Raw genomic sequence first — 19,097 nt, 5'->3', positions numbered from 1 at the left:
AGGGGTCTGCAGGACTTGTACCATTTATTACCTAAATCCCTGTACACTAATTCTAATTTAATTTTTTACCGAGTCAAGACTTTTAATGTGCGATGGGTTTCCTAAGTCTATTCTCATGGTCTACAAGGGAGGGGGAAAAAACAAACTAGAATTAGCTCCTGAGACAGAATGAATATAATGAAATTATGAACACGTAACTTCCATAATAACATGTATACATGCAACCTACTCAGTACCTGCTCCTTTCATCATTCAATAGCCACTGCTGCTGTCAGAGGACACATAGAAATAGATACCAATATAGGTAGTTTAAACTTACATTGGACTCTAAACCAGAGCAGCTGGAGTGCAGAAGCATATTCTCTTTGGGGTTTTTTTTAATAATTTGTTTAAAATTCAACTTGAAAAGAGCAAGTAGTACAGGTTCTCACTTGGCACTTTATATCAAACCATTAAATCCATATAACCCACTGTCCAAACTTCTAGATTCATGGCTTGTTAAAACAGGAACCTTATTTTGACAACAGGAGTCTTTTGTCTTAGTACAGGGAGATGTTTTAGTCTATTCAACTAGTTCAGTTCAAAGACTTGTGCACTGAAAGCTGAGAAATCAACTGGGAGCTGAAAAACCAGGAAAGCTCATTGTTATTTTAAAAACATTAAGAAAAATAAGGTGTGAGAATGTAAATTAAGCTAGTTTAAAATACTGAAGGACGTGAACAAACAGAAACAATCTGTTCAATTCCCTAAGTATAGATGGATTTTTAATGCTCAGTTTTCAGTAAAAAATATTTTCTTAAGCTTTAAGTAAAACTACCACCAACAGTCTGGATAGATAACTAATAAAAAAATTTAAAGCTATTTGTGCATCGTAATTGAATTCCAATTTCAATCTAATTAGATCTTGACACAAATTAATCTTCTGATAAAAATGAACCCATGATTTTCTAGTATAATAAAATGCAAAAATTAGGATCCTAAATGCGTGCACATTAAACGACATCATTGCTTGACTCAGACTGGTATAGGTATTGTATATCCTCCTGGTCAGGAATACTATCATATTTTGCAAACCAGTATGTATGTATTTGCCAAAAAAAAAAAAAAAAAAAAAAAAGAAGGCAATGGTGATCACCAAAATAAAATTAGTATTTCCATTGAAATTTAAAATGTAAAATTCCATGACAAGATTAAAACACATTAAAGATCACATTTCCTGTTCCTCAGTTTAAGTTTTTTATATGAATCCATATAACCTTGCAAATTCCTGGACTTGAAACAAGATTGGACTAAGAAATTGGATTTTAGGTGTATTTCTTAATCCAAAGAACATGACAATGAATCTGATGGATTACATTAATATTCCTGGAGTTACATATTGCTCAACAGTGAGAAAACTTAGTAAAAAACCTGTATAAATACAGAGCCTATTTCCTTTCTTTACTCCAGACAACTGAGAATTTTTACTAAGTACAAACATTCTTCCTGATTCCTGGCACACAGGAAAGACAAGGAAATAATTTTTCACCTTAAATCTATGCATGTAAACACATTGGAAATTAAAATTCTGCTACCTGACAGGCTGATCTACCAGATTGCTAGAGCTAAAAAGGATTCCTCGGAATCACTTAGATGCACTGTTCACATAGCCGGCAGTTAAAATGAAATCATGTTATTGCTAAATATTAAAAATACCACCACACAACTCAAAAAGACATGACTTTGATTAAACAAAGGAAAAAAAATTGAAGTACTGCATTTTTAAGTTATACTGAAAAATTATAAGTTATACACTTCTAAGACTAGAACTATAGATAAGAACTTCCAGCTTCCAAAAATTTCTTGATTCTCTGTCCTAAACCATCAAACCTTTAACAGTCAACAGGCTGAATGCTGCTATTCTTTCTCAGTTTACGATTGAATATTGTAGATCACAGATAATGTTCTAATGAAAAGCTTGATACCTCATTTACAACCAGATGGAAATACTACTTTCAAAAAATGGTTATTTTTGTGTTTAAACTGTTATCTGTTAGACTAAATTGTTTTTATTTCTCCATAGACTCCAAGAACAGTGAAAACACTTCCTATCGAACATCCACCCTAACAAAGGCAGGGGGCTTTCATAATCAATCCAAGTAGTGGGCATCTAAGCACTGAAAGTTGAAGTTTCTCTGAAAACATCAGTCTTACTAGTTTACTCGTCTTGTTCCCTAGTGTCTCCCTAGGCCTTATGGTGTCTCCAGCAGAGAGTGGCCCATCCTAGATTTCATCCAGCTGAAGCAAGGGGTGCGCATCAGCTCAGAAAATCAGGCAACTCCTTCAGAGCCTAGCAGATTCAAGAACTGACTCCAAAGGGCCAGGCTTGGTCAGACATGCTCAAAATTTTTTTTACTGTTAAGGATGTTGGATCAAAACAGTTTGAAGATGACTGCTCCATAAAAAGAGACACTCATAATCCCTCATTGGAGCCAATTCCCTTTACTGCAGACTCCAGATTCTTCACCTAGGGATCCTTTTGTCCATATTATCTATGTGCAAACACAGGCTAATGTTTAATAAATGCCAAAATGCTTTTGTTTGTGCTACTTTATTAGCAACTGCATTGATTGCTGAGAGCTATTCCCTGTCTTTTTTGAAGACTGATCTCACATATTTAGTCTTTAAGAAGTCTTTCTCTCTTTGATGTTTTGTCCATGTGAGTTGAAAAAGACAGTGATATCCTTAGCTAATATCATCCTTCTAATCTACTGAAGAATCTACTGTTCCTTTTCCTTAGGACTTTCTTACAGTATAAGAGGGTTTATTTTCCTCCCACTCTTTATGCCAATTCTGCATGTTTGCAAGACTCATCTTTTCACTGCATGTTTCAGAAACTCTTTCTTCATTTTTGGCTTCAAGTGTTGTGAGATACTGAAATGGTTAAGGGCTTAAATATTGTTAAGATCACCAAAAAACTTTTGTCCACTGTAGCACACTGCAAAGAAACAGCTGCTCATCAACTGAAGGCCATCCATCCCTGGGTATGTCTACTAATTTGGACTGGGGAAGGACCTTGAGATAAGGTGGTACTATTGTCCAACTATCCCAGGTGCAAAAGGGTGTGCATACCTGAAGCTACAAACTGGATTTCCAGATAAGGGCTGATAAGAGGCAAATCTTTCGAGGTGGAATAGTCCTTCTTATCATGACAGTGTCCTCTCTTATATGATGACTCAGCTGTGAAAACCCCTCTGGGGAGAACCAAAGACATTCACACCAAGCCTGAGCTATTCATCTCCCATGATGAACCATAATGGGCCATGATTGATTCAACTATGCTGAAGTAAGAGACAGTTGCAACATCTTAGAAGGTGTCAAAGACTCATGAAATGTCTCATGATCAACTATTACATCATCCAGGGGAGGTACAGGGAGCGTTTCCACCTAGCTTCCACACAATATAAACCCCATGAAACAGGATTTGTGTGGACTCTTTCCCCCCACCACTTGACAGATACAGTCTGCAACCACCGAGAAGACCAGAAGAAGAGGACCAACGAGACATCATCAGAATATACTGACTGGTGATATCTTTTTCCTACTTAATACAGTTAAGTTTGTTACAAGGCCAGAAAGCTACATCTAGGTCTACTAACATTTTACGGGATGCCTTTTGTGTGTGCTTTTCTGATTGATGTGCATTTGCTGTTTCCCAGAAAGAACAGATACTCTCTTGGGGTAGTGGTTCAGGCTATAATCCACTTTGGACACCTGCTAGTTGCTATATTGGAGGAGTTTTCTCTCCAAGGGTTCAAGCAAGTGAACAGAACATGTATGACAACAAGAAATCAGGGTGTTTTGTGCCATATTACAATGCAGGAATTACTGAAGCTAGGGCAGTCATTTCAAAAAGCCTTCTTGGGACAGATTCAGGCAATGATCTTGGGTTATCATGGCCTTTCCTTAGGTCCTGGGAGGAGAATAGAAAGTGTAGCCAGCCTGTCATTTCACTGACCATACTTTCCTATCTGAAGCCAAGTCAGTAATTACAGATTGATTAAATGCACTTGCAAACTACCTATTTTGGAATTCAACTTGGGACATGACATTATTCTCAGATGGCAACATCCCATGAAGAAAAATAAAAATCAATGGATACGACCTTTTTGGTCTCTGTTAGGGACACTGCCTCATTGCATTCTGCATTTTAAATTTAATTTTGCAACAAAGTTAATTTTTTAATGGCATTCCTTCTGTAACTGTGGGGAATTATGGAACTGCTTTGCTTATGCTCCCTTAGGAATTTCAAACTGCACTACCATGGTATAAATCATTTCTCACAGTCAAGCCCTAGCAATCACCCAGGGTATTGCACAGCCAGGCATCATACTCTCCATTGATAATTCCATATATTTTTACAAAGCTGGTAGAACCTTAAAATGTTTCAAACACTACGTGACAAATCATCCTTTTCTCATAGAAATCAACTCAGTTGCATATAAACTACAACAGCATTAGGGTAAGGGTCAATATCTTCTGGTTCTGTAGTGACTGGACCCATGTGGTCATGGCTCATTCCTGTGGTTTCACCTCTGCAGGAGCAAGTAAATCAAAAGAGTAACTAACACACACATATTTCCACCTCACTGGATGTGTATAACCCAACTAGCTTCCTCTTTTAAAAACCAGCAGGAAACACAGCTTTAAAAATTGTTTAAAACGTAGGTTAACAGAAATGGCAGCAAAGCACAGGTCCATTTCAAAACTCCAAGACAACCTGGCATCCTCCACATCCTGCCACCAAGCTCGTTTTCTGTCTTCTGCCGGCCTAACGCCAACTCAGCTTGGATGGCATAGTACTATAACACAAAGGAGCTTTCCATACATTCTCCACATCTGGCTTTATAAGGCACAGGTAGTACTGAGCCTCAGGAATCAGTTGACCCCATGACAGCAGCTGGTGAGACAGTGTGTACTAAACAGCTGTACAACAGCCATATGTAGCCATGTTACATATAATCAAAACTGTAGCTGTAGCGTCACTGCTAGGGAAGTAAAATGATTTCACAGGACCCCATATCTGCCATTAGGTCTCTCCTCAGTGAGGAGAAAACTGCCTGAAACACCCATCACATACCTGAGAATTAGAAACACATCCTGATGATAATTTCTACATTTCCTTGACCAGATTTTTCTTTTTCTTTTCAATGAGGAAAAAGGAAAGTGTGAAAAATACTTCCCTTTCTGTTATGTTCTCTTACAGATGAAGTAGCATGGCTCGATAGGTATATGGCAGCACATTCCCCATTGGTTGGAAAGTCATAGGCTACCTTCCTTACTGAGGGAATATCAGTTGGTCCCTGCTTTATAAGGTCTCTAGTTTACAAGGATCTGCAAGAATGTGACCTGTGCATTAGGCAGCAGGTATTGATTTCTCTGGACTCTTTGACTTGGGAAGAGGGAAGTCCAGCAGCTCACTTACTGTGGAAGAGCTCAGTGCCTCTGTGCTGTCAGTAGGCTGAGGATACAACGCTAGAGAAACCTCAAAGACTTACACGGCACACACTGAACAAAGGAAGCCCCTAGTATTAAGCAGACTGACACCTCTGGGGAACAGCAGAGCAGACCATTTGATATAGGCTTATCACAGTGATTGCACACTTGGAGAGAAAGTAAATACTCATGATCCATCACAATTAAAACAAGACAATGCAAATTCTGTAGACATCTTCTGACTATCTGAAGGGCCAAGCAACAGAAGAATGAGCCTTCCATTTCTATCAGACAAGTTATAACCAGGCAAGCTTGGAAGATGAGACAGTGCAGAGCATTGTGGTTGAGATGGATTTTTATTTTTAGTTAATCAGCATCAACTTTATCAAAAGCATACACTTAGATGTCAGTTATTACTACTACGACTACTGGGAGTCATGTCTACATGAAAGAAATAGGCAAATTTTAGCACAAAATTAAGAAAGAAGGCAGAGGAAGTCCAGACATTGCAGTTGGCAGACTTTGTCAAGAGTCTGACGGATCATGCCAATCCTATCCCTCTATTGCTACAGATGGTATTTCTCCTACTCAGGGCATAAATAAAATAGCTGTGTAGTGTGGGTATGCAGGGGTTATCATTCTCTGTTCCTGTAGCAATGCATTAATAATACATTAAGTGAGTTTCAAAGGTGCATACTCTAGTGTCCTCCACCTATGTTTAATTTATTTTAAGAGAGGAAATGCTACATTCTGAACAATGTTGCAGTATGGAAAAACTCTTAAATAATAGTATTCAACTCTAAAATAGTGTAAGTCTCCTCTCTGTTTGGGATTCAATATAATTTCCATTGCCCTGTCTATAGAGGTCACCTCCTTGTTATCAGTTCCTGCTAATTAAAAGATTAGGAGATCAGGAAAGTCACCCTGAAGAATCAGTTATTACTAGAACTAACAACAGCTGGCAAAGTAGTAGAGACACATGACTAAATGTCCTAACCCCCTTCCCTTTACACAGTTTTCAGGTTTATCAGAAACTGCAAGGGACTGATCCCAATACTTAGCATGATTGTTTTTAATTCTATGGCCTATGAAATTAATTTCCACTCCCCCACTGAGTTTGCTGCTAATGATGTTTCATCAAGAACTGCTTTCCAAGCAAATGGTGTAGGCAAGTCCATGTTTCCAGTACCAACTTTCATGCCCACTAAAAAATTTATAATCTCAGTTCAATGTTCAAATGCACTTACACGTGCACAAAAAAGGCCACTTCTAGCTGAGTGTTAGGTCACTGTAACACATTTTTTTCTTTGCTGTTTCAAGGCAGCACTAGCTACTCTATGTTTAGGCTTCATGGCTTCAGTATCATGATGGCAATGCTGTCTGTTCCCATAAGAGTTCTCACGGGCCTCTGATTGTCTTATCACTTAGCGTTGGAGAGGTCCTCGTCTCCTGATGCTGTTGTTCCCTCATATTGAACAGTATGCCACTATCCAGCCTTGCAACTGTTTCATTATTGGTTCGCAGTAGGGAGTAATAGCCAGAATTTAGACATAAATTAAGAGCTAGGACTCCTAAGGCAAGTTCAGACAGTTTACTTACAGCAGTGAGTACCCCATGCATTTACACGCTGTTTAATCATCTGAGGAGCTGAGCCTTATCCTTTTCCTAAACAACTTTCCTCTTTGGATTTCCCAGTCAGCTTGCCCTATTCAACATCCTACTCTGTGATTTTGTGAGCTTATTCCATGCAAAACAATATCCCCTGTGTTAAAGACTTCTCACAGCATTAACCTTTCTCAAAAGAGTTTTGAGAGCCATGGATAATAAGTACTAGGAATTGCAAAGTACATTAAGTGTCTGGGAATCATTTCCACATGACTTAGTTCATAGTGGGCCTTCTCTCAGACACCTACTGTAAAACACTCCTAGTCACAGCCTATCTTAAACTAATTTCTAACATGAAATGTCCTGTAATGTTTCATGTTTCCACCACCCTCACCCACAATTACAAAAACATTGTAGCAGTGACACATATGGCAAAATAAAGCACTTTTCACAGCTAGATCATGAGCAGTAAATTCTAAAGCTCTCAGCAGCTATGAAGAGATTTCTGAAGACCACTTTCCACATTCCAGCCAACAACTACTTTATACCGAGAGTCCTGCTTGGGGCTGAAGTTTGCCAACCTGACATGAGAGGAGGTCCAAGTGCTCCAAATGGAATCATTTATAACAAAGCAGAGCTGAACCTGCCCAGCCATCTTCTGAGAGATCTGAAACAGGGCAGCATCTTAAAAACTCCTGGCAGCCTCTTGAAATCAGCATCCTCTTGGGAGACATAAAATACAGTTTGAAGACGTACACAAAGCAATTTTGACAGCTTGCATACAGGATGCACTCTGAACACTAAATTATGGTTTCCTTAAAGAAGATCAAGGAAATGCCTAAAGAGTCCTAGCTTGTAATCCAGGGATGTCCAAGATCAGATATGACATTGCATGGTTATTTGAAATATGGACATTATTGGAAATGGAATATGACTGCTCAGCCAAGAAGATCCACTGTAGACTAAGCTCATGGCAATGGGGAGAAAGTTAAAAAGGATGCAAAAAGAAATGCAGGCATAGCAGAAATAGCTGGTGACTTAGTGCAGGGAGCCTATGTTGAAACAATAGCAAGAACAGCAGAGCAACAAAATTGTGAGAGGTCCCAAAATGTTTCCTTCTGAGGAGTTTATCAAATAGAGAAAAAAAGATGTTCTCATAGCAATAGAAAAATAATAAAAATAATGAACAGTCTAGAGCAGGTTAGTATGCTCTATACTCTCATAAAGTGAAAACAGATAGGCTTCTGCAGGAACTTAAAAAAACAGTAATAATTAGAAAGATAACTAAAGCCTGTCCCTCCATTTTGCTACAATCAGAAACATAAACAGTTTAGCACAATTATTTCTATCGCTATCCATGGCTGAATTTATTGTGCTCTGTTTAAAGATCTTTGAAGCAACCAGACACAAAGATGGCCAGATTCTTCATCTTCCCCAAACTAAGAGGACAAGCTGACAGCCTTCTTGGTAGAAAGACTGGCAGTCTTTTATAATAAAGACTTTATTTCTGGATCCTTAAATTAATTGCTGCAGCCACTGAATCAAAAGAATTTTGTTCTAGTAAAAACTGTCAAGCTGATAACTCTGGAGACTGAGGTATCTCATTTATTCACAGAATAATTAAATTATAGAAGACACTAGGCAAATTCATCGCAACTATGCCTTTCAGATGTTACTCCTCTGTTCTGAGGCCTCTCTGCTGTGGTGAGGATGGAATTTTTCATGGTTGTGGATGAATGTGTCAATGGAAAAGGGCAATTAGTACAAATCCCAGACTGCAGATGTGCAGTGGGAAACATCTGTCTCAGCAGGAAAGAGGAACGTCCAGACACTTTGCAAAAGCCAGAGAACAGGCATCAGATGGCAGTAATTTTCAGTCACCAGTGACTGGCTTGGACTCCTTTCTGGCTAACAAGTGTGAATGGCTCAATTATCTGTCCATTTTCCCTCAGATTTCTGTATCTACCTAAAGCTGAGAGAACTGCACATTTGGTGACAGTTGTTTTTTAAATTACCTAATAAAAACAGAGCCAGTAACAACACTCAATTCCTGGGTGCTTAGCTGCTCACAGGCTCTGACTTCCTGTCTTGCCAGGGGCCAGAATGGTGGCATACATGCTCAATTAAAAGGCGTGGGCTTTTCAGTGGGCTTCTGACTTTCTGCCACGAGTCTGATAGAAGTATAAAGAGATCAACAAGCAGACAATTCAGCAGAAAAACTGCAGAAAAATTTTTATTCCTCATTTTGTGCACATATAGTTAGCACATCCTATGCCTGGAAACATACAAAAAGCACACAAGAATATGAGCACCCAGTCTATGATCTGCTAAAACCGGCCTACTGCCTGAAAACCTCCCCCTGCCAAATCCCCAGAGCAAGACAAAGAAACATTTAGGATTCCTGTCAACCTACTCCTCTCCCAGCACATGCTAAACAAAACCCTGCTATCTAACAGGAAGAGAGGATGAATTAACATAGCCACCTCTCCATACAGCAATTAGCAAATGAAATCAAAACAAAGGAAATGTCCTCCATTAATCTTTCCCTGCCAAAGAGCAACTGACTGCCATATAATCCACAGCAATTAGCCAAATAATGAGAGCTCAAGAGATTTATCTTGAAGCAGGAATTAGGGAGGGCACGATTAATGTACGATTAATTGTGAGTGCAGGCAAAAGCTGGTGATCCCTCAGTGCAGAGTTATTTGAGAAAACTGCAAAACTGCAACCTGGAACCAGGTTGCAACATATATGCCCCAATATTCCCCTTTAACATATCCTAAATAAGTTTGATTGGGAGTCACTACATATGGAAAGATGAGAGCTCATACCCAAACGTACACAAACAAACTTCAGTGGTGCCACTTTCAAGCCAGAGAAGACTGTAGCTTATATATGGCTGTTTCTGAAGAGTAGGGATTTTTGTAAGTTAATTGAATGAGAAGATTCCAGGATACCAAGGGGTTTAGGTGATATGGCCCATTAGTATGCAAAGATCCAAAGAAGTGCTGAGAGAATTTCCACTGTTAATCGCGGTGTCCCCTCAGCTCTGAACACTGTAGGAGCTGAAGCCAAGAAAGCTCCAGAATAGCCACTGTTTTTAGGAACAAACCTTGATAACAAAGTGAAATCTCTCACATGCTATTTAGACTTTTTGAAATCACAATGTTCTACTGGTTTTCACTTTTGGTCCTTACCTGTTGTTTTTTTCTACCCATTTTAGTGGGGATATAGCTCAAGCAAACCTGCAAAGCAACTGTGAATTGAAAAAGATTGAATTGTACAAAGCAAAGTCCCAAGTAGGTGGATCCTCCACTACAAGGCAGTTAGGGGATCAGGTAAGAGAAGTCTCAACACCCAAAATACATACAACTTGTCATTAGCTGAATATTTCTTAAATTAGAAGATGTATTCTCTTTCTGCATTTTCCCTTCTCCAGAATCACATGAAAACTGAATACTAAATATGGAACAGCTTACAGGGACACAACAAAGCTCTTGTTTACATATGTATCAGAAATAAAGGAGAGAAAATTAAGAGAAAAAATTAATTACCTGAAGATAATCTTTGTTCTAAGCACTGTTATTAAGCATCACAAGCCTAAAGGATTGTGGTTATTTTAACATGACACAAGAGACGACATTTAGGGAGATTTACAAAGATTAAGACCTCTGTCACAAATATCTGTGCCAAAATTTTACTATGAGACAGTAAACAATTTATAGTCCTGTGACACTAAGTATAATTGGACATGGGGTAGTAACAGAATTCAAGAAAATACTTATTTTAAGGATATTTTCAACACTATAGAAAAGTAGACTTTAAACAAGTGGAATAGGAAGAGTACAGTCTGCATGCTACTAAAATCTCTGCTGAAGTGGTGTGCAAATATCTTCTTGTCATCAACTTAAATATGGACTTACTAGACAAGCCAACAGAGAATGTGCTTTGGGCAACTGGTCCTATCAATGTTGCTGCTATTGGGGCTTTTAGGTATTCAAACAGCTCAAGAGGAACTCTGAGGGCTCTGTAATAAGATGTATTTTGAAACTATCAGATGTAGCCACAGATGAGAGCTTCACTCTACAGGAAGCCTGGTAACAGATTTAGCCCTTCTCCACTCAGAATAATGACTTCAAGGTTTCCCATCAACTGCCATAACAATGTACCTTGTCTGTGCTCCAGATCTATGCCTGTTGTCTTCTCACACAGCATATATAAGAGAAACAAATACAGAAATTCAGATAGGTTGAAACCACAAGTCATTTCTGAAAAACCTTGAATGGACTCACATTTATAACCCTATAATCTTGCAGTAGATTTTTTTCAATAGAGTAGAAGATTTGCTTCCAAAATCAAAAGTTTGACCCCTAGTCCTAATGTGTCATACTTCTAATTGGAAAAAATAATGTACCTTTCTGCCAAAGAATAGTGCTTGTAAGTGAGGAAAAAAATTATCAGTGCTTGTCTAAAGGAGTTACTAAAATTTCACGCCAGAGTTAAGAGCAATTTGGAAGATGCTACTCAGTAACAATGTCTCAGTTTAATTTTCTCTTCATTTCCTCTTCAATTTTATTTCTTCTCTTTCTCCTTCCTTTCCTTCCTACCCCCTCCCTACTTCCTCCTCAGAAAATCTGAAAATCTTTTTCTGTTATCATGTCCTTTAAGCTTCACGAGGAGGACATGTTCACTGCTGGAATATACTATATAGACTTCCTGTATGTGCTTAGCATACTCAAAATGGGGAAATGAGGTGGCAAAAGTAACGAAAGTAAGAAACTAGCTCCAGTGAGATAGTTACAACAACATGTAGTTTCACCTCTCTTGAAGTTCTCAGAGATCTAATCCTTCTCATTTCCCAGAACTTTCATCAACTGACTCAGCAGGGTCACTTTGCCCATGCTATGGCAACCTGGGGTGGTTTCCCACAAAATCAGTCGAGCTGTTTCTCAATGCCTTTTCCATTGCTCCCACGGGTCTCTTTCCTTTATTTGAACTGTTAATTTACCGGGCTTCATCAGTATTTTTACAAAGAACAGAACAGAGGATACCATTTCTAGTCTCCTCTTTCCAGCATACAGCAGTCACTTACCAGGCACTTAAAAGAATCTGGAACTGTTTGCTACTCTCCAGAAATGTTAGCATGTCTTGCCATCTCACACTGGGGATTTAGTTCTAAATGTGCATAAGAAGACAACAGCAGTTCTGCCTTCTGAGGAATCCTTAACAGAACCAACACAAAAAGGTTGTGCCAAATCATACAAATCATGTTTTCATAGTAATAGAAAAATAATGAACATTCTAGAGCAGGTAAGTATGCTCTGTACTCTCATAAAGTGAAAGTTCAGTTCTTAAGCAGACATTTCCACTCTACCACAGCCTGTCTCCTGCCCATTACAGCCAATACGTGCCCATGCCACAGAGATCAGCACACACCTGCCAACACAACTCAGCAAAAGCTACAGCTGCATCTCCATCTAGCCACTTACAGCAGTCTTTCTGACAATATTTCTATCAAAGGAAGTATGGGTAAAAAAAGAATGGTATTCAACCAGTTTACCTGCCCCATTTCCTTACAAAATGGAAATGGAGGGCAGAACCTCAGAGATGAGCTGAGGTTCTGTTTGTGGCTGCACGGCTAGTCTACCTAGGTGTTTTCCTGTTGGTGGACAGATTGCAAAGTTACTATTTGTCACCAAGTTTTAGTCACTGGGGTACTAGCAGACTTCTCCCTTGATGTATTCCTAACTCACATTTTTAATGCCTAGTCACTTACACATAGTGAAATGCTGGAAGCCGTAAGAGCATGCCCTGGCAGAATTCAGTCTGGTCTAGCTGAACAAAGCTATAACCACACAGGGCATTCTTGGTCATCCATACTCTGCCCCTAAGCAGGGACACTGTTATACCTTAATTTGACAGCCGGAAAATAAAGAGTGGTTTTAAATGAAAGCTGTTTGTCAAGGATTTCTTCATAACAGATTTGGAAAGAACAAAGTTCTCATTATACTGACTATTGAGATTCTCCTTTGTGAAACTGTAACAAATCTAATAGCGCATGGGGGGATACTTTTTAATAGAGTCAAAGGGCAGATGGATGAGGATTGAGAGAGACAGAGACAGAAGTGTATAAACTTCAGCCAAATACAAAGAAAGAGAAACTGCCTGGGAAACCGTAACTGAGAGTAACTCGGCATGGTTTGGTACTGGAGCTGAACTTGCAGCTTTGACAAGGCTGACTTTAAGGCGACCTTCAGTGGAGCTCTTTAACAGTGTATGCTGGGCAATCGCTGGTAAATCTTTATTAATTTTAATTGGCGGCACCCATTTATAAGAACCATTAAAAAGGATAAATTGAGCCCATCCGGCGTAATGTCTTTTGTTAATTAGTTTGTCAGCACTGTTTTAATATCCCCTAATGACTTCATATTTCAGGCCTGACATTAAAGGAGACGCTGTGAGAAAGGAAATGGTCTTATCACCGTGTACATTTTTTTCTTTTTTTGAACGAAAAGTGTCCTTCCAGGCCTGACCAAGGTTAGGTGTCATTTAACTCAGACAGACAGGTATGACAAGACTTGGAAGGGCCCTATCACCCTATCCAAACTTCACCTTGCTACTGACAAGCATGCTTTGCTAAGATTTTCTCTTTTTACAGACTCACACAACAGCAGAAGAAATTAAAAGTCATTAGTCACCAAATTCCCACCCTCCATAGCACATCATGGAGTTGTCTTCAGTCTCAAAGCACAATCATGTGGGAAAAATAGGGAAGAAACCTGAGATACAATTGCAGCAATGCCTCCCTTAAGTAAAACAGGTTAAACCCCACAGAGCTGAAGGTCTTTTGATTCACAAGGACATGCACAACACTGATATTTGTCTTAAGGAACACAAACTTAAGAATGAAAAGCTGATAGGTTAAGAGCATCGGGAAAGAATTCTTTGTGTATGGATTTGATTTGTACAGGAACACTAAGGAGAAATTATTTCTCTAGGGATGATGCTCGGTCTGGAACAAAAGGGAGTGAGCAAATCTGTGATTTTGGTGTCAACAGTTCTCTTCTTCTTATGATAATCTTGTATTTCTTGGAACAGCATACTCAAACTGCAAGCCTGAAAGATCAGGAGCTTGAATTCAGCTACAGATGTTGGAAAAGCATGGCTTCAAATAGGTTATAAAGATTTTAAATTAGGTTAAAAAAGCAACATTTAACACTTTTTCTTTAATATATATGCACTTCATAATTTTTATTCAAGGAGGAAGGGTATAACAAAATGACCAGGAGAAGGAGTAGCTGTGGCCATCACAGAAGATAATGCAACTCATCATTGTTCTAGAGCTCCCTTTATGGGGTTAACCTGGTGTTCTTAGACACCTTGTTTCTCCTCACGGACCTGCCACACATGTCTTTCAGCTGTGAACACTGGAATTATTCACCTAGGGGAAGCATTTCATCACTATGAGGCCTGCAGCAAGTTTTATCCCTGTTCAGTTTCCTACAATGATTTGATCAATCAAGGAGAAGATCCTGAATGAATACTGACTTTTTGTCAGTGAAGGGTTATCTCATGAGCTGGATTCCATAAGGTTTTTTCATTTAAAATTTCAACAGATGAGCAATATGAGAAAATAACATCCCCCACTAGTTATTATCACATTTGATGCTTTGGTGCCTAGTGTTAGATTAATTCACATGAGGGTGAAGTGAATAAGCGAGAAACACCTAATAGGAAAATTAGCTTTTCCTCTGTCTTGTACAGCTTTACACACCATGAATAATTCCAGTAATTGTAAGGTGTTTGCATTTATGCTGGTAATAGTAAAAGGAAAACTAAATATTCAGCTAATAAAATAGAATATTTTTTCCCTGAAATTTTAAGGTTACCCATAAATGGCTCTTTATAAGGAACATGCTGAGAAATGCAGAGTGACATATTACGCTTTGCTAGATCACCTTTCAGCAAAACATAAACAAGTAATAACTGTCACAACTGAATCCGTTACTAGTTTTATTACTGAGAAAAATCCTTGCCTCAAAGTCAATTGAAATCTTGCTGTAAGGATCTCGAGAACTAACAGGTTTTCCTTTTTCTATTAAAATTTAGGGCTAATGATTTCACCACAGATTTTTTTTTTTTGATGGATACACAGTCACAGCACTTGAATATTAAAAGGCGCTCTATGATCTCCTGAAAGCCATCCTACTGTCATTGCAAGCTTGTGCCATGTTTCATGCAGATTTAAATTTTTCAGGGGACTGCTAAAACTATGCCCTATGTGAAGCACACAATAAAAGCATGTCTAGGTTGAAATAGATATTCCCAGTAGGCTGAACACCTCTTTGAATGAACTGCATTTGCAGGGAATAAAAGTCTTGAGTTTTTTCTCCAACCAGCCTGTCTCTTGTGCACTGGTGTGCTCTACAGAACTCAGCCTTTTATAATCAAAGGTCTGCATAACACTAGCAGCATAGTTGGTACTTAGTCTCCATTTTGCAGCTCTGACAAATACAAATTTACATAGTAGGTCTTTCATTACTATAAAACATCATTATTCATGGCAAGCATATTTCCAGTCTTCACCACAGAACAAAAACTTGTATTTTCATTGTTCCAGTATTTTCAGCTTTTGTTGTACAAAAAACTGTGCCTTAATTAGTTTCTCTCTTGCTAGCTAGAAAGTGAAAAGAGATGATTTTCTTCAGATGCATTAACTCAGTGACAATTGAAATTCACCAAGGAACTGAGAATGAATGAAACTAATATTCCCACTTTCAGTCACATCTAAAAGCCAGAGAGCAGAGAATGATATCTACCACTTCCAAAATGTGGCAAACTTAAGCCTCGCTCTTCCAGTCTATCTCAATATATATTCCAACCCTATTTTCACCTGCCGGTATCCTTCCCCCTTTCATATAAAACTTTCTGTCCTCCAGCATGTCATTCTTGCTTCTGGCCTTCACGGTTTAGATATCCAATAATGAAATATCCAAGTACTAATAAAATGCCTGCATTTTAATAATTTTTTTTTTAAGTTAGTATATGTGCCTAACATATTTCAGGTACTTTAATACAATTTTAATACTTTATTGCAAATTTTTAGCAAATTATAATTTCTATCCAACATCCAATTTACCAATCAAAAAAAACCCCCAAATCTCACATCTGAGTATCTAAGAAATGTGGCACCCATTAAAATAACCTGACCAGTCTAGATAAGTACAATTAATTTTATTAAAGAATATGAATAGAATTATAGGAAGGTCCCATCTATGACATATAGACCCTGTATGTGCCAGCTGAAGTACCCTGACTGGCCCTCCAGGCTTGTTCTGGCCTCATTACCTGCCAGGAATCATTGAGGAACTTACACAGATTTACCTGTGTGCCTGAATTACTCAGTGCATATGTTAAAAATATCAAGTTGGAAGAAGACAGAAATCATAACCCATATTTACAAGAACACTTTTTTTTAAAATAAAGCTGTTATTAATAATAAAATCAAGCTGTTAATATCAATAGCAGATAGCTACATGCAATAGATCCCCTTCACACAGCTCACACCAACACACTAACGCAGAGTTCCTGGGTTGGAACAACAGCTTGGAGGCCAATCCCAGCCAATTACATTAGAAGCAGAAGATCCTACTGATACAAGGGCTTCTAGCAGGGGTTCAGAAAGTGTTTCCAGCGGTCCCTTGTTTCAGATGGTGATCAACCTGTAGTTCCTGTCTGCAGAGAGCAGCCACCACTGTCTTGGATGTGGTGTAAGTTAGGCATCCCATTGTTGATCCTGGTGTTTGCTGGTGGCCTGGTGGCCTTCAACAGATATGGCTGATTAACAGGCTTGTGGATTCAACAGCATTACGAGACTCCAGAGCTAATTAGGTTTTGGAAGACTTTCAGACATGATGTCTTAGCACAATCTTTTCCCTCTTTGACTTACTGTCTTCTGGTGTCCATTTATACCCCCATATCCAGAAATACCTACAGAATTCATTCAAACTCATACAAAAGAGGCCTTTACAACATACACACAGGAGATCTGACATTTCTGGGAAAAATCAGAGCTATTAGGTGGTACCATGTGAACTGTACTGCTATGTGCAGTGGTTGAAGGAGAGGAGTAATGTCGACAGACCTCTGAAAATCAGAGTAAAAGCCACAAATTGACTTGTTTACAGTGAATGTGAATTTTTTTTAGGAAAACCACTAAGAACTATAAAGGTAAACCAAAGTTCAATCAAGTGTGTTTTTTATTTAGCATATTGTTTAAATAATAGATTAAAACAAGTTCAAAATCACCTGCTTTGATCAATTATCAAGAGATCATAGGCTATTTTTTCATCAGAATCAGCTTTGTACTTTATACCTCAGCACTGGAAAAAGCAATTGCCTAATTTTCTCCCATGGGAAAAAAAAACACAAAAGGAAACAGAATAAATCACATGCATTTTTGCAAAATCACAAATGTCATTGTTCGTGACTGTCATATACTTCTATATCCCACCATCATTTAGCCAGCAACTTGTTACTCCTGCATCACGGTGAGCATTCACCACCAAAGAAGCATACTGCTGTGTTAGCCTGCACTTACAGTTACAGCTCTCAAACCACCTTACAGAATCTGCCCAATATCCTTATCCTCATTTTGCAGAGAAGAGACTGATACACAAAGATAAGTTGGTTGATCTTGGTGGCAGAATCAGGATACATCTGCTAATATCTTTCCTGGAGGCCTGTCAGTAATGGTGTACACCAGGGGTTGATACTGGGGCCAGTAATATTTTACACCTTCATTAATGCTCTGGACATTGGGATAGACTGCACCCTCTGCAATTTTGCAGAGAATTGGGAAGCTTGGTTGACACACCAGGTGCTTGTGCTGCCATCAGAAGGACCCTGATCAATAGCTACCTCATGAAAATCAACAGAATGAAATGCCAAATCCTGCATCGAGGTTGGAGTAACACCACACATCAGTATAGACTGGGATTGACTAGCTGGAAAGCTGCTCTGAAGAAATAGATCTAGGGATGGTGGCTGAACATGAGCCAGCAACATGCCCTTGTGGCAAAGAAGGCAAATAGCCTCCAGGACTGGATGAGGGACAGCATTGCCCAGCAGGCTGAGGAAGGTGATCCTTTCATTCTGCTCAGCACTGGTGAGATCCTGCCCGGAATGCTGTGTCCAGGACTAAGCTTTCCAGCACAAGAGACATGAACATAGTGGAGAAGCTCAGTATGAGGGCCTCAAAGATGATTTAGGGTTTGAAGCATCTATCATACAAGGAGCGGATGAGAGGTAGAATTGTTACCCTGGAGAAAAGAAGGTGCAAGGGGAATCTTCTTAATGTGGATAAATATCTGTTGGGAAAAAGGAAAGAAAACAGAACCAGATTCTTCTCAGTTGTATCCAGCAATAGGACAGGAGACAATGGGCACACAGTGAAAAACAGGAAGCTCAATTTAAACATAAGAAAAGTTTAGTGTGACGGTGGGTAAATGCTGGAATACACTATTTTAACCTAAGTTTAATCAATGGCTATGTATTGTTCCATGTATCTGTGTACTCTGTCTGACACCTCCCTATGTGGTGAGCAGTGACAGAACCCAAGGGAATGGCTGGGAGTTGTGTCAGGGGAGATTTAGTTTAGATATTAGAAAAAAGGTTCTTCACCCAGAGGGTGGTTGGGCACTGGAACAGGCTTCCCAGGGAAGTGGTCACAGCACCAAGCCTGACAGAGTTCAAGAAGCATTTGGATGATATTCTCAGGCACTTGCTGTGACCCTTGGTGAGGGTCCTGTGCAAGGCCAGGAGCTGGACTTGATGGGTCTTTTCCAACTCAGCATATTCTGTCATTCTGTGATATATTTTGATGTGCATGTAAGCACTCAGCAGTGTCCCAGATTCAACTTTTTTAGGCATCACAATCTCGTACTTCCAGAGTACCAGAACATGAAATATCCATACAATGTTGACATCTGGCTAAGTTTATGTCAGTTCTGGACTCA

The 19,097-nt window shown here is 39.0% G+C and overlaps 1 long non-coding RNA gene across 1 annotated transcript in view; it reads right to left on the bottom strand.

Annotated features, from left to right (window-relative positions):
• Positions 1-443: 443 nt before the first annotated feature.
• Positions 444-19,097, bottom strand: part of LOC113944562 — a 30,428-nt gene continuing 11,774 nt past the window's right edge. Inside the window, exon 3 of the long non-coding RNA XR_003526724.1 lies at positions 444-621. This is a non-coding gene — a long non-coding RNA (uncharacterized LOC113944562). The remainder of the gene's footprint in view (positions 622-19,097) is intronic.

The sequence above is a fragment of the Corapipo altera genome, unplaced genomic scaffold, assembly GCF_003945725.1.
Source record: "Corapipo altera isolate COAL_440 unplaced genomic scaffold, ASM394572v1 23, whole genome shotgun sequence".
In the NCBI taxonomy this organism is placed as follows: Eukaryota; Metazoa; Chordata; class Aves; order Passeriformes; family Pipridae; genus Corapipo; species Corapipo altera.
Note: the sequence above shows the minus strand (reverse complement) of the source record. Positions and strands in the feature narration are given on the sequence as shown.